This window comes from Excalfactoria chinensis, chromosome 4 (genome assembly GCF_039878825.1).
Source record: "Excalfactoria chinensis isolate bCotChi1 chromosome 4, bCotChi1.hap2, whole genome shotgun sequence".
Classification (NCBI taxonomy): domain Eukaryota; kingdom Metazoa; phylum Chordata; class Aves; order Galliformes; family Phasianidae; genus Excalfactoria; species Excalfactoria chinensis.
In genome coordinates, this window is record NC_092828.1 from 3,510,693 (window position 1) to 3,526,139 (window position 15,447).

The 15,447-nt window shown below is 37.3% G+C and overlaps 1 protein-coding gene across 1 annotated transcript in view; it reads left to right on the top strand.

Annotated features, from left to right (window-relative positions):
• CTNNA2 (catenin alpha 2) overlaps nt 1-15,447 on the top strand; it is a 441,905-nt gene that overhangs the window by 303,513 nt on the left and 122,945 nt on the right. The window lies entirely within an intron of this gene.

Sequence of the window (15,447 nt, forward strand, 5' to 3'; positions counted from 1 at the left end):
ATTCTGTATTCAAGGAAAGCTGACATTTTCTGCAAATCAGATGACGATAATGATCACTTAGTTACCATCCAAACACTACGTATAAAATGAAGCATGCCACTTTAAGAGATGAAACTCCATGATACATCACTGTGAAGAGCTGTGTTCTTTTTTTCTGTGATGGTTCTTGCAATCGCCTGGGATACATTTTGTGTCCTAACCAATCTGCCTATTGCCATGCTGGCATATAATCTATTATCATTTGGTTACCAGAGGTAGAAATTAGAACAGACAGTAGAAAACCTATCTAGCATTAGCTGGAAGGCTGACAACTAGAATTAGGAACCCAGAATTAATGGCCCTCAGCAGAATCTCACAGCTCTGTCAGAGCTATATTGCATGAGAGACTTTGCTGTTATTTGTCCAAAAATGTGTTTGTAAAAAAAAATCCAGGTAGTTTTTAAACTAGAGACCTCCCTGTGTGTTGGGAGCTGTGATGCTGAGGTAGAGTGATGACCAAGTGCAAGAAATGGGGCATGGGAATCTGAACAGAAAAGCAAGGGTGAATCTTCAGCTTAGCCCTGAAATAGCTTTGCAAATTTGGTTTTCTTCTATATTTTGTATATTTTAAAATGTACTTCTTCTCATTATGGAACTGGGAATCCATTTTGAACTTGATTGTAACACAAAGAGCTTAATTTCCACTGTTTGAGCTGTTATCACAGCCAAACTGTCAAGTTTACACATTTTCTGAAGTTTCAGAGCCTCTGGCAAATCTCTATAAATTAGTGCATTTAAATTAGCTTTATTAAATGTGCTATTATAAACCAATCTTAAGAAGCACAAGCTAAGTTTCTAAGTATTTAAGAGAGATTGATTAAATCAGTGTAAAGTAGGTTACAGAAGAGCGACTTGAGTTAAAGTTTTAGAAACTTTTACTGGTAAGCTATTTATTGGAGTCATCCCAAGGTTAAGAGGGTGGGAACAGGGTGAGTAAAATCAGAATCTTGACCCTAATGTCTAAATATATATGCATAAGTTTTAATGTATTAACTACCACCACCACCCATAAATCATCTTATTTATTGTACATATGTAGTGGTGAGTATTCCTCTACCTTCTGTTGTTTTTATTTGTCTTGAATGGTTTCTATCAGTATAATAAAAAGTGGGGCTTTTAGTGGTGATTTTAATTTCCTTTCATGAATGGACAGACTCAAAGCTTGATCTTACAAAGTAGTCTTTAATTTTCAGGTGCATTGAACCATAGCATTTCATATAAAGGAAACATTTAAAAGCAGAAAAGAGAAGGAAGAGTTGTGACTCCAAGTAAAGCAAATTAAAGCTGTTATTTCTCTGATGTTCATATCCTACCCTTTGGTCAGCTCTCCCTTCTATACAGTATTTAGGGTTTCAGGCAATAAGAAGGCCATCACCTATATAACTTGTCTCTTTTATGAATTGTAAAAATGAACTGTATTACACAAGTTCTTGACCAAAATAGTGCTGGACACTCCAGATGCCAAAGTAAGAGTCATAACTGCCATTTATTTCTTGCAGTGCTGAACAGACATGTTGGATTTGATACTGCATTTAAACAGTAGATATTCTTATGTAAATCATCTCATTGTTTTTGACAATGCAATAAACACTTTTTATCTCTCAGTACAGCCACTCATCATCAGCCATATTCAATAGCATATATTCATGTATAGCTCTATAAAGTCACTCATGGAAGAGACCTATGTGTAGAATTGCCAATGCGGCACAGATGTCCATTCTTAGGAAAATGCATCAGTGTTAAGATGAAGAGCCTCTCTCACCTTTTTGTTGTTTGTAGAATACTTTACTAAGCCACTGAGTTACTAATTCTCTTAGGTATCAGTGAAAATTGTCTGTGGATTTCTCAACATTGCTGTGATGTCAAAGCGCTGGGCAGTGTTACTGGTTGTGAATGTCTAGCTATAATGGAAAAATAAGTTGTTATAAAAATAGAAGTACTGTCCTTTTTCATTAGTCATATTCTTGAAGATCATTTTAGCATCTTCATCAACCAAAGATGAAAGTGCTACAGTCAGGTTACCCCCTCTAGTTGAAACTCTTGTTTCACATGTAAAGTGAATTATTTTACCATTTTTTTTTCAATGAACTCTTGCTTATTTATACTTCCAAAAATGCCTTGGGAAGTTTAGGAGGAAGTATTTGTAGATAACAACGATTAGCGTTTGTGATAGTTTTAGTTAGTCATAGTTAATTGGAAATCAATTAGTTCTACCATCAGAAATGTTAAGCTAGATGCTCCATAAAGGTTTGTTTCAAAAGCTTCCCAGGCATTTCTGGATGTGCCATTGAATAGAATGCAATTGATTACCAGTTAGCTTAAAAACAAAGAGTATTGCAGCGTATCCTTATGCATGAATATATCTGCTTTGTCCTCTTCAACTTTTCTTAGTTCACCTGTAAGTTTTCTTTTTGTTTGTTTGTTTTTAATAAACTATAACACTGACTGCTTTCTCATTTGTTTTTCATGAGTGGTTTGAACTGAAATTCTGTTTTCTTACTTGGATGCAGCTAACCCAAGATGACTGGAGAAACCACCTTGTTTTGGTTGTTTGGTTGGTTATTTTATCACTGTTAGATTCATTAACCCTAAGAGAGATTGAATAACATTTCACCTATGAAAACAAAGTGGCAGAATAGCAGAGTTGTTTAGGACTATGAGAAATGTCCATAGTAGCCAAATTAGTTATGGCTCTAAACCATCTTGTGCCCACGACTTAGACTGATTCTACATTCCAGTCCCCTGGAATGACTTGTGTCACTCAGAAGGATGGCAAGTTTAAGTTGGGGACATGGATATAGCTATGCCAACAAGCCCCTTCTGTACTGAATTCATATGGGGATTGCATCCTGATGTAAAACAGATCACCATTGTTATCAAGGACATAGCTTTAGTGGCAGTAAACTCTTTTCAAACTTTCAAGATGAAGGAAATAGAGTCAAGAGGAATTTCTGAAATGAGTTATTAAAAGCTGGGATGAACAAGTTAAAAGCTGTTCCTGGCAATCTCTTGGAAAGTCTTTTTACAAGTGAATGAACTGCTCTTGGAATATTTTCCCAGAGCAGAAAATCTGTTCATTTCAGTAGTAGACAAATTTTTGTTCCTAATCCATTTCTTTTGTTTTTTTTTCCAAATGTATTTTAATGTACAGTCATAAAAAAATAAGTAATCTTATGGTGACCTCTGTAGGTACCTTACTACAACAAATGTAGACTGGTACTGAAGCTGCTGCTAAACTAGCATTTAGGTACCAAATAAAGACTTTTAGAATCATAAAATTGTATCACAGAATTAGAGTTGGAAGAGACCTCAATGATCACCTAGTTCTAATACCACCACCTCCCAGGCAGTTTTCTTCCATCACAGAGGGTATTATTCTAAAAGACTCCAAAGGAATCATTGTGAGGAAACTGGGAAACTAGTTTTGGATCCTGCTGCATGGAAGTTCTTAGTTCTGACTCTTGAAATTACTGAAGACCTGAACAATATGAGCTAAATCTGGAATCATAGAAATAGATGTTGGATTGTAGCAGAGTGCCTATAGCAAGCAGGCAATCAGCTCCTTGGCAGACTGTATTATTCTCAGTTATTCTCAATGTACTTGTTGGTATATCTTGGCAGCTAAAGAAGGCAGTATTTTTATGTTTCCTTCCTTCTGCTCTGATGAGATCCATAATCTGAAGGAAAAACTCGGGCTAAAATGTGTTGAATTGCAGTTGGTTTTGTGATACATTTTATTGGGATATTGGAGGGAATCTGAATCATCACACAGAATTCACAAAGCATTAAACAGGTTGAAAATTCACATTTCACATAGAAGTCACTGTAATTTTTGCAAACTTAAAGAAGACGGTTGGTTGACTACCTGAAATATTTATGGCTTAATTACGTATTATTTGCAACTGATGTAATGTCTAAGAGTAATAATCATGGGTCATGAGTCTCAGAAGGACATATTTAACGGCATAACAAAAGATGCCTTGCCTTCTTAAAATAGAGGATAACCTGACCTGTTTTATAAACAACTTAAAAATAATGAGGCAATATCAAGCATATTTGTAAGATAGAGGCATGAAGTGTGTGGTATATATGTAATCTTAGACACCTAGCCTTTCTCAACGACTAATTGAGTTTGGTGAGAACCAATGGCAGGTTTTTATTGGAGCCTTTCTGCCTCTTGTTCAGTTTCATTTCAATTTGTCTGTCTATACTTAAGACTGATGACTGTGTAATCAGAGCTCTGTGTAGATCCTTTACTCTCACTAAATGTATAGAAAGATACACTCAACTGAGTGAGCATACCTAAAGGTCCTGAATTTATCTGAAACGATATAGAAGGATCATGTAAACCATATACAGAACATACACAAAATAATGAAGTTGTACATTACCTATGCATAATATATGTTTTTAGAGGTGAAATTTCTTGTTCTTCTGTAATATTAATTCTTTAACATTCATGTCATATGAAGAACTAACTGTTCTTTAAGACTCAGTTTGTATTTTAAACAAGTGGAAAAACACAATCAACTTAAAAAGACGGGAAATGATCAGCCTGTTTTTCAAGATATAGGATATTTTTCTGTGCTTGGAGACCATTTTTAAAGAACACTTGGCTTACTTCTGCTCTTTTTTGTAGTGCAAATTAATTATAATTTGACAAGAGAGTGCTTGTTTTTTTCTTCAGATTTGGTGTAGTGCCAAGCTTTATTAGTTAGAGCTTCTAAATCAAAATCAAAGGTCAGTATCTGTGAAATGCCTGTGGCTCAAGATATATCGTAGATCTTTCCCCGTTTTTTAGAGATTTCTGTTTTTGAAAAGGTGTTTAATTGGATACTGTGTGTTTCACACATGGCTGTGGAAGAGTAACCATCTCTCATGATTATATCAGTAATATGGCAAAGAGCAATCCTAAAGATGTGACAAATGACTGATGTGAGACCCCTTAGTTATGATGCAGACTATAAATGCAGGCTGAGGGCTCACTTCCCATAGCATGTTGTACCAGGTGATTTCCTTTCTCCTTCCAGCCATGTAGATTCTGGGTAGAGATGCTACTATCAAATATCCCCAGTATTGTCCTCCACCCACCTGGAACATATCCTGCCGTCACACACTGCTCAAGTGGGGCCATTTAGGGAATGAGCAAGTAGAGGACTATCGATGGTTGAGGGAGCTTTGGTAGTGTACTGAATATGTCAGAATTCAGTTGCTGAGCAGTAAGAGTCACTTAAAGGTAGCAAGCTTTTAAAAACATACCATCCTGAAAGCTATGATATGTGTTCTGGTCCTCACTCTGCTACTTCTACACTGCACTTTTTTTTTTGCTTATTCTCTGACCTTACTCTTCCTACATCGAATGTGTTGTTTTTTCTGTTTCCAACTCTCGATCTCAAGGCTTGTCTCTTCCTGTATAGCACCTAGCATAGCAGGAGTCTGTTTTTTGCTATGTGCTAATGAATGTGACAGTAATCAACACAGCATGGTTATTCAAGGCAATAATAGCTGGATAAGAACAAGTGAATTACAGTTGTACCCAATAAGCAGCCTATAAAATTGAGGCTTGGTCATATCTTTCTTCTGTCTGTTTTGTTAGCTGAGCTTGGACCACACACTGACATGAGGTCAGCAGAAGCCCCTTCAAGCTGTTTTCTTGGCCGTGAGGACCATGAAGGCACTGAGCTTCAGAAGTCTTTGATGATGGAATGGGATAAAGTTTTTGTAAGGCCAGAGGTAGCAAATGAGATTGGGTGGCATTTACTTTTTTACTTTCTGCCCAATTAATATAGCAGCTACAGGGCAGTTATCACTCCATCACATTTAATGAAACACACACACCCACAAACAAGTAAGCAAAGAAAACCACAAATAAAACAAATAAAACATTAATAGATGCTTCTTTTCCATGGTCCTTGGTCTGGTGGATGATGGATCTTGCTGTATGCTTCTGCAGCATCACAGAGTAACACTGACCTTGGGAAACTTCCCTGAAGCACATTCAGCTGAGTCTTTTGAGATATGTTCTTTGACTTTCTGGATTTTCTGGCACCGTTGTGTCCATTAAATACTGATTAGATTTCAGAAATCCAAGAGACCAAATAATGCTATCATCTGTTCCCTACTTATCTTAATAATATTGCCAGTAATATTCCAATATATCAATTCCAGGATATTCTGGAGCTAACCTGATGCATAAAATATATGGACAGGATGCTTTTTTGTTTCAGAGGCAGAACAGAACAAGCTTATGGATTGGATTTTTCTATATTGCCTAGAGACGATGATAAAAAGTGAATTAGCTGCTTTCAAGGACTGTTAGAAAAATACATCAGTTTTCATAATGTTTGATGAATTGCTTACAGTACTTGTTTTACTTAGAACTGCAATTAAAGATTGCCCTCTAGTCAAAAGAAAAATGTGATAAAAATGTGACTTGAAACCAGGCAGAAAATTTTCTGAAGCCCTTTGGGATTAATTCCAGTAATTATTCAATCTGACGTTTTCGAGAGAAATAACCCTTTATGTATGAACTCCATTAATCATAATAACATAGTTCACATGTCAGAGACTTCTGTCCTGTCACTTTGTATAAAATATTTAGTAAGAGACTAATAAACATCTTGGCTGTAGTTGAGAAAATATAGAACTGCTTTTAAAACATCCCAGTGCATGTGAATTGGTGTTACGTAGGTTTTGGTCTTGTGAGGTGGGACACGTTGTGCTTGTGTCTACAAAAGTGCTGAATTTCCAGACTGTGCTTGTCATTGACATCATGTCTCCTGCTAATTCTGTGCAATTTCATTCATAACACCTCAAGGACTTGTTTGCTTTCTTGTCTTCTCTGACCGGTTATGGAGACACCTATTTTGTCTACCTGTCCTGCTGTAAACACTTGTTTACGTATTTCTATATATAAATAATGGGGCTATTTTTTTTTTTTACATGAGTTATATGTAGAAAACTACATCATCTACAAGCAGAAGAGTAAATACTGTTTTTCTTGCATGTGAACTTACTGCATATTATTGCCACTGCACAATGAATATTGAGTATCTGTCTCTGATGATAAGCAACTCTAAGAAGATTGGCGTTATGTCTGTCATTGTTTCATCAACTGAGGATATTCTGTGATATTTTCTTGCATAAAGAAGTGATGATTTCAAATTGCGGCTCTGATTAGATACTCCTATTTGAAGAATTTACCATTCTCTGTGTTTCACATTCTGACATTGTTTTGTGCTTTTGAAGCTGGAAAGTGGAATTATCTGTGCTCTGATGAGAAGTGATAAGTATAATCTTTTGCTGAACGTGGATAAAAGACTTAGGCAAATGAGACTGCTTCAGCACTGCTTCCTCATGCATCTCCTGTCTTGTTCAGCAGCTAAAACTGGAGAATAATCCATGTCTTTGGAGGTCTCCTTTATTATGTTTTGTTTAGGAGCAGTACACAATATATCTAAACTGTTACATTGACTAATGCCTTCAGTGCCGAATTTTTACATGTCAGTTGTCATTCTTTGCACACTCCAGTAGATGGCAACTCCAGTCTTCTTGACATTTAATCTCCATTCAAACCAGAAATATTTTCTGTGCCCCCCCCCCCCCCCCCCGCCACTGAATCTCACCTATATAAACAGCCAAGAGTTTCACAGAAACGTGATTCACTTTTGCTTTTATTGAAATCACCGCATAGTATCTGAACTCGAATAGTACCAAAAGAAAAAAGAAAGAAAAAAAGAGACCCATAAGCACTAATTCTCCTGGATCATAAAACACACACTGATTCCTTCATAACTTTAACAAATATTTTAGGAGTTTTCATAAAAAGGTTGAGCACCTGTTCTATTTTTACTTCTCGTGTGAAACAAATGGCAGAAAATCCAACACGCTTAGCTTGGAGTCTGATGACTTGACTAAACCACTCAGCCCGTCCTACCCCATCTTTCCTGTCAAAGTATCTACTTGCCCTATACGCAGTAATTACGAGAGTAAGGTTTTTAAATGTTTAAATGATATTTGTTTATGAATACAGTGATGATGAGGATTGACTTGGGTGAGGAGAAGAGCAGGGCCACGGGTTTACAGTCGGAGATGAGCTTTTTCTCATTTTCCCCTTGGTGCTTCAGTTCTGTCCCATCAATTTTATTATTAAAACAACCACACAGAGGAGACTATTTCTCCATTTTCCTCTGCTGACTTTCACAACATACTTGAGTGGAGAATGTGAAGGCATAAAACAAGGCATCTCTCTGTGAGTGAATGCCAGACATCAGCAGGCACAAAAGGTTGTGATTGTTCTGCCTGGGATAGAGACTAATGATCATAACAGTCGCACAAAGGATCTTTTCTCTAACTCTCTGTATAAAGACTGTAGTTTAATTTTCTAATCACTTTCACTGTCTACCAAGGTTTTATTTTGCAGTTGATGGTTAAAAAGGGGCAGAGGGAGGAACGCTTAATAATACTTTAATTATTGTTTTAATGAAGTGCAGGTCTAACTTCAAAAGAATGCATGCTGCGTTGCGGTTTTGTTGTTGTTGCTGTTGCTTTTGTTTACTTACTTCTTCCATAGAGCATTTCCAGTAATTGTGTAAGAAACTTTCCAACTACCAGTTTGTAGCATCAGTGATGCTATTTGATATTAGGTCTTATGGTACGAAACAGATATAAACTTATTGCTTAAAATGAACTGCAAAAAGTTCCAAGGCATAGCAGTGTTTAAGACCAGATTTAGATGTTCATACTTTTATTGGTTTAGTAAAATCCTCAGTTTTCAACCCAGACTTTATTACTCTGTGGACATTTTTACTTCACAGAAACAGTATTAAAATAAATTATGCTCATATAAGACAAGCAGAATATTGGTCCATTTAAGCCTGACTGATTTTTATGTAACAAATTAGCCAGCAAGGTAATTAAATCTCTTTTCGATGTCTGTTTCATCTCTGGAAAGAATCCCAAGAACCTTAGAAAACTGACTTTTGGGTTATATACAGGTCCTGGGTCTATTGCAGCTAAGTGGCTTGTTTCTCATTATCGCATTTAGTGCTACAGAAACTACTCCACCAGAGTCTTTATTAAAACTTGCTTAAGGCTAGCATTTTCCCTTGGGTCAATAATGACTTTAGAGGAATGGATGTAGAAGCTGGATTTGCTCTAGCTACTGGAATGAATTATGTCTCATCGGGGCCCCCAGGCTAGTATTTCAAATTCGCCACCAGGCACTTCATCAAAAATTCCATTCCAGTATTGCAGAGACCTTGTGCACCTCGTAGTAAAAGCAGAGCATACAGCTGAAGATCTTCCCCCTGCCCAAACTATACAACACCACATTTTTCCCTGTTGACCTGCACACATCAGTGAAGGATCCAGTTCAGAAATGTGTTAGGGAGATTGTTGCCCATGATTTCTGATTAAAGGAGGGAGCACAAAGAAGGAGCAGTATCCAGTTAACTTTGTGCTGCAGCACTCCCAAGGCTAAAAGCCATTCAAATCCAGCAGCTCATTCTGGTAGTGTGAGCACAGTATTTATGACAGGGGTACCATACACATCTCCCTGCTGCACTGTACAGTCTTCCTATTGCAAGCCCTTGCTAAGAAGTAATCCAGTCAAAGTCCGTGTCCATATCCTACTCATATGATCAAGTACTTCTCAAATATGCAGCTTCCGTAAAAGTAAAATCAGCTATATTTTTTCTCTGGTTTGGAATATCTGCTCTTGCTAACGGGGAGATAAAATATGAATGTAGATAAAGCTTTGGATTTATGATCCCCAAACAAATTGCTAGCTTTCCCATTACAGGCCCGTTCTAAAAAAATAATAAATAAAAAATGATTGCTTGAGATTTACAAAATGCAGTTGTATTTGGGCATTTGATCTCTTTCGGTGTGTTTACAGACAGAAGTATCTGCTGAAGTGCAGTGGTGTTTGATATTAAAAAGATGGATAATGGATAAGAGGCAGACAGGTGTTTGGCTTTTCCTTCTGCTTGTCAAGGACAAAGACTTTCAGCACGTTACTTGGATGGCTCACAAGCACATTCACATTCACATCTTATTTTTTCTTGCTGACTGGCTTTTCCCTAAGTGCTCTGTTCAGACATTTCAAATGCAACATTACCGGGGAGTTGCCATTGAAATCTGAATCAAATGGTGAATGTTACGACAGATACTGCATTTCAAGTGCTACAACTGTAGCTATATATTAAACGTAAATAATTATTTTCATATATACAGCAATTTTTTTCCCCTATAACCATTTTCACGCTTTATTTCTAATCTATCAGCTGCAGGAATTGTAGAACATTCTTCTCCCTTTGCTGTCTGGCATATACTGTACTTCTTACTTTTCATCCTAGAGCAGCTTTCCCAGGTGTTCACCTACAGAACTTAGATTAGACCATTCTAACAACTACAGGGGGCAGTCAAATTATATTTGCCTTCTTGCCTTGTGATTAGTTGAACTGTATTGGAATTTTAGAGAATAGCATTTTAACAACATCATGGCAAGGCTAATTGTGAACAGTTTGTCTACAGATAGGCTTTTCTTGACTGTTTGTAAGGATGTAAGGTTATTTCACCTAGGAGTAACCATCACCATCATATGAAATTTGCAATCCAGTCAGCTCGATCAAAATATAGAAAAAAATATGTGTAGATACAGTAATAGTAATCCATTTCTCTTAAGTGTTATTTAATTCCTACCTAGCAATTTTCTATCGGATTTTTTGTCAGGATCATACAAGAGACTTCAACTTTTCTATGATTTTATTTTTCTTTCCCATTTCATTTCTGTTTTAAACACTAGTAGTCTAATAGAACAGTGGATCTTACTTTAGATGCCCAACTTTGTCCTTCTTTTGACATCTTTTAAATTGTATGTTTCATTTTGCTTTTGAAAAGTTACACTTTCCTGATGCTGCTTTAGAATGTAGAGGATAACCAGGCTGAAATGGATTCTCACTCCAGTCATGGGATTTGGATTTCTCAAGAACTTTTGAAGGTTTGAGTCTCAGTCCATGACTTTTTTTGGAGCATCATCATAAATAATATTTTTCTAGGAGGTTCATGTCTAACCCAGTCTTCTTAAAAAATATAAACCAGATTTATAACCTAAATTGAAAGAAATCTCCATACTTTCTTTCATGTGGATCTTTCAGTTGGTCATGGCTGGAAAAGTCATTGCAAAATAAACCTTCGTAGTTCATAGAAGTACAGTAGATTTTAGAATCTACCCTTCTGCCCTAAAGCAGAACAGTTTTGCTGTTCCTGGCACATCAACTTCTCCCAAATTGAAGATTTCTCAAGGAAATCTAACATTTTGCTTCTCAAATTCTGAAAGTTTAATGAACACAGCATATCCAAGCCTATAGTTTTACGTTTGGTTTTAAATTTGAAGTGGTTTTAAGTTGAGGGTGGGAAGATTTAGGTTGGATATTGGGGGGAAGTTCTTTTCTGTGAGAATGGTGAGGTGCTGGAACAGCTGCCCAGAGAGGCTGTAGATGCCCTGTCCCTGGGGGTGTTCAAGGCCAGGCTGGATGAGGCCCTGGACAGCCTGTTTTGGTATTAGATATGGAGGTTTGTAACAGTGTCTGTGGCGGGGGTTTGGAGCTTGATGATCTTTGAGGTCCCTTCCAACCCAGGCTATGATTTTGTGATTCTAAGCCTATGCTATTGATGGAATATTATTTTTTGTTTGTTTCTGTTCTTACAATTGTTTGATTGTTGTTGTTCGTTTGTTTGTTTGTTTTCCTGTAGATTATTTATTTATTTATCACTTACATTAATGCCTGCTTTTGATTTTCTTTGCATCCATTCTAATTAATGCCTATTTTGTTGATACGGAATGCCAAAAAGACAGTGGTATTCAAATTGAGACCTTGCTCATTCTGAACGGAGTGTCTTCCTGGCTGCAGTTAGGTTTCTAGGTCTGAAGACATTGCTTGCCTTTACTGCAGCTGGGTGACACTGATGACTCATGTTCAGTCCGTGATTCACAAAAGCCCCTGAAACTCTTTCTTTTTGCAGATTTTCTGCATAGCTACTACTCATTCTGCTTTATAGCTGGCTATTCCTGACTGACTGAACATCTTGCACATGACCCTGTTGGATAGCATCTTGCTTTTTTTTCTTCCCTTTTGAGGACATAAGTGCAATTTGTCAGGATCGTGTTGAATTTTTATTCTGCCCTCCAGAGTATTTTCAGTGCTTCTCAGCTTGGTGTCACCTCCAAATTTAATAATTGTAGTCCATGTTCTATCACCTCGGTCATTAATGACAATATGAAACATTGATGGACCCAGAGAAGACCTTTCTGTGTCATTTCTAAGTGCGTCAAAGAATTGCTTTTAGGTAGCAAGCTCATCATGTGGCACGGATAATTACATTAGTGAAACTGTATAACAGAAGGAAGTATCCACATTTAACAGTGACAGAAGGAGAAAAACTTATCTACACCAGAATTTCCTTTTTTCTCTTGGTTTTTGCGTGCTTAGAAGGAGACCAGGGTAGAAATAAACTTTGTAATTTAAATAGCAAAAACCTTCAAGGACTTACACTAACAGGGGTTTTCCTCCTGTTTTGAGATAGCTCTGTTCCCAGGGATACTTACTCAAATACAGCCCTAATCTTTGCCATTTGAGTTGTGTAACAGCCTTCCCCATGAAGCTCAATGATGCCAAGTACTCACTTAAATGCACAAATTACTTTGTGCTGAATTATGTAGTTTCCTAAGTTTCATTTTAACAAGTAACATTCAAAAAAGTATGTTTTACGTTCTGCTATGGAAATAGGCGCTTCACATTTATAGCTTTAAGTACTCCATAAGAAGACATAATACATTTCTGTATCATGTCTCTATCAACTTGACATAACATTTGAATTTATAATTACCTGTATTGCATGTAAGAAGTCATGTAGCTGGACAGCTATTTCTCTGAGGAATTTCAGAAGCATTAATTATTTCAGTGAAGTCCTGGCATATCCATTAAGTTGGATCTCGTATTTGCCTGCCTCAGACTGTTACACCACATTGTACCAGTTGTTCAGTGACCGCACCAGTTATTCTGTGCAGAATGTATTTGACTGGGACACTTCTATGGCTTTGGTTTTCTTTGTTGAAACGAGGTTATTTATTCAATAATATTCTCCCAGCAGCAAACAAAGAGAGTGCTGGTTTGGTTTGTTGGGATGGTTATTTACAAGCCCACGCTTGCACTATAAATGGCAAACTGATACGATTTTTGTTATCTTAAAGTATTTCCATGGAACTTTGGCTCATGTGGAATAATGTATCGTATTATTACTTTCAATTTATTTGACACCTATCCAATATGCTAGACACTTCTTTCTAAAGTACCACGCTTACAGTGCAGTGACATTTCTGAAATTCCACTATTTTTCTTTATGTTACTTATCTTCAATATATCTATGTGAAATATTTCTGCACGTAAACAGATATTGAAGGTATAAAGAGACTAATCTGACAAACAGCACTATGCTGAGCCCCAGAGAACTGGGGCTTCAGATATCAGGAGATAGAACCCCAACCATGCAACCCATTTTGTCCTGTAGCTTGTTGGATAAAACACATTGTTCTCAGCTTGTCCCCACACAGTGATTTTGGTTTTATGCCTACAAGAATATAATACCTTAAGGAAGCTATTAGGCAAAACAGCTTGCCTAGACCTGGCTTTCTGTTCTGTACTTTAGTTGTTGCTGTTGTTTGTCTTTTTGGTTGTTGTTTTTTGTTTGTTTGTTTCTTCAGATCAGGTTTTGTTTCACTGTAAGCTGCCTCCTGGAAGAGGTTTGCTGTCACCTGTGTGCTGTTCTTCCTCCTGTCCCAGCATGTAGGATCCCTTCAGCTCCCAGACCAGATCAGTCCCACTGGCTTCCAGCCATCAGCTTTCACTACAGGGTCTGCCAAGGGCTGGCAGCAGGTGGACTCAGAGATATTCTGCTCTGTCCTTTCAAATCAAGGGCTTAAAATCTCCACAGAAGTATTCTGCTGAATCATGCTCAGCTTTTAAATGCTCTGTATAAAGTAAAATGACCCCCAGTGCTGCTTCAGTTCCCATCTCTCTTATTAAATGCATAAGGGATTTATTTTTTTTAATTATTATTTTTTTTTTCTTCTTGTGTGGTAAAATCTATCAGCTCTATTAGTAGTTACGACTTTCTTCTCATTTAATCGTGTTCCTCCTCATTCCTGTAGTACACAAGCCAGTCCTACTGTTTCCATTTTGGGGACTGCAGTAGGAGTTGGCCACCCTGTTTTTCCTATGCTCCAGCATCATCTGTGCAGTAACCTGTAGGAGCACTCAAGAGCCATCCCATTGCCTTTGGGGTCTTGAAATCCATTGAATCAGATAATGCAGAGCATGTATGTATTGTACCATGTGTCCTGCTTGACTACCCTAGGAAAGGGAAGTAGATGGGCCATACAGACCATTCCTGTGTGGGGTTGAATATTATCAGATGCATTGTTTCTACCTGTATTCACAACTGAATCCAAGTATGTACTGCCATGACTTACAGATGAAGGAGAAATTCTCAGCACCGTCTTTGGTTTCTTTGGACTTATCTCTGCCAAAAGCATGGGGAAAGCTTTTTTTGAGAACAGTTTTGCACCCACAGCTCCTATAAAGACCCCTGTCCCCTTTAGATGAATGTATATTTTGAGCATGAACTTCCACCTGTTCCTATGTGTTAAATGCCACATCTCAGAACTCTCTCTAAGCTCCCTTTACCATGTTTTGTATTGTTGTTCTTAAATCAAGCAACAACAGACATGCTTCTCTTCCTCCCAGGCCAAAATGAAATCTCAGAGCTGAAACTTGACAAAACACTTGTAAATTAGGAATTTTGAGGCAGACGCTATTGATGATTCTTGCAGCCTTTCCACCTCTTCTGCAAATCTCAGACGTGTGTGTGTCCAGAATAAACCTGAGTTGGTCAAAGCTCTTAGGCTGTTTGTAAGGAACTGAATTAGGGCATGGTTTATGCATTGAGAGCGAAAAATTACAGTTGGCTGTGAAAGGCAGAAAATTATGGACTGACAATTTGTGAGGTCAAGATTGTGAGTAATGAGAAAAAGAGAGAAAATAGAGGCTGAATTGACTTAGAAAGATTTAGAACAGACAGATATTGAAACGGAGAAACACGATGTTAGACAAAAAGAAGAATAATAAATTTACAAATAGTGATATTATGATAAAGTTGCAGGAACTTAATGGGACTGGTAGAAAGTTTACTTTTGGAGATAAAAGTTGTATGGATACACATCTAGAGGTCTAGTGTTTGCAAGCCTAGGGGAAGGAGTGCAGCAAATATGACTGATGAACAAATGATGATGAACTGGTCCTTCAAAATCTACTGAAGCGGTAGGGGGGAGAGAGTGATAGTGAGGAA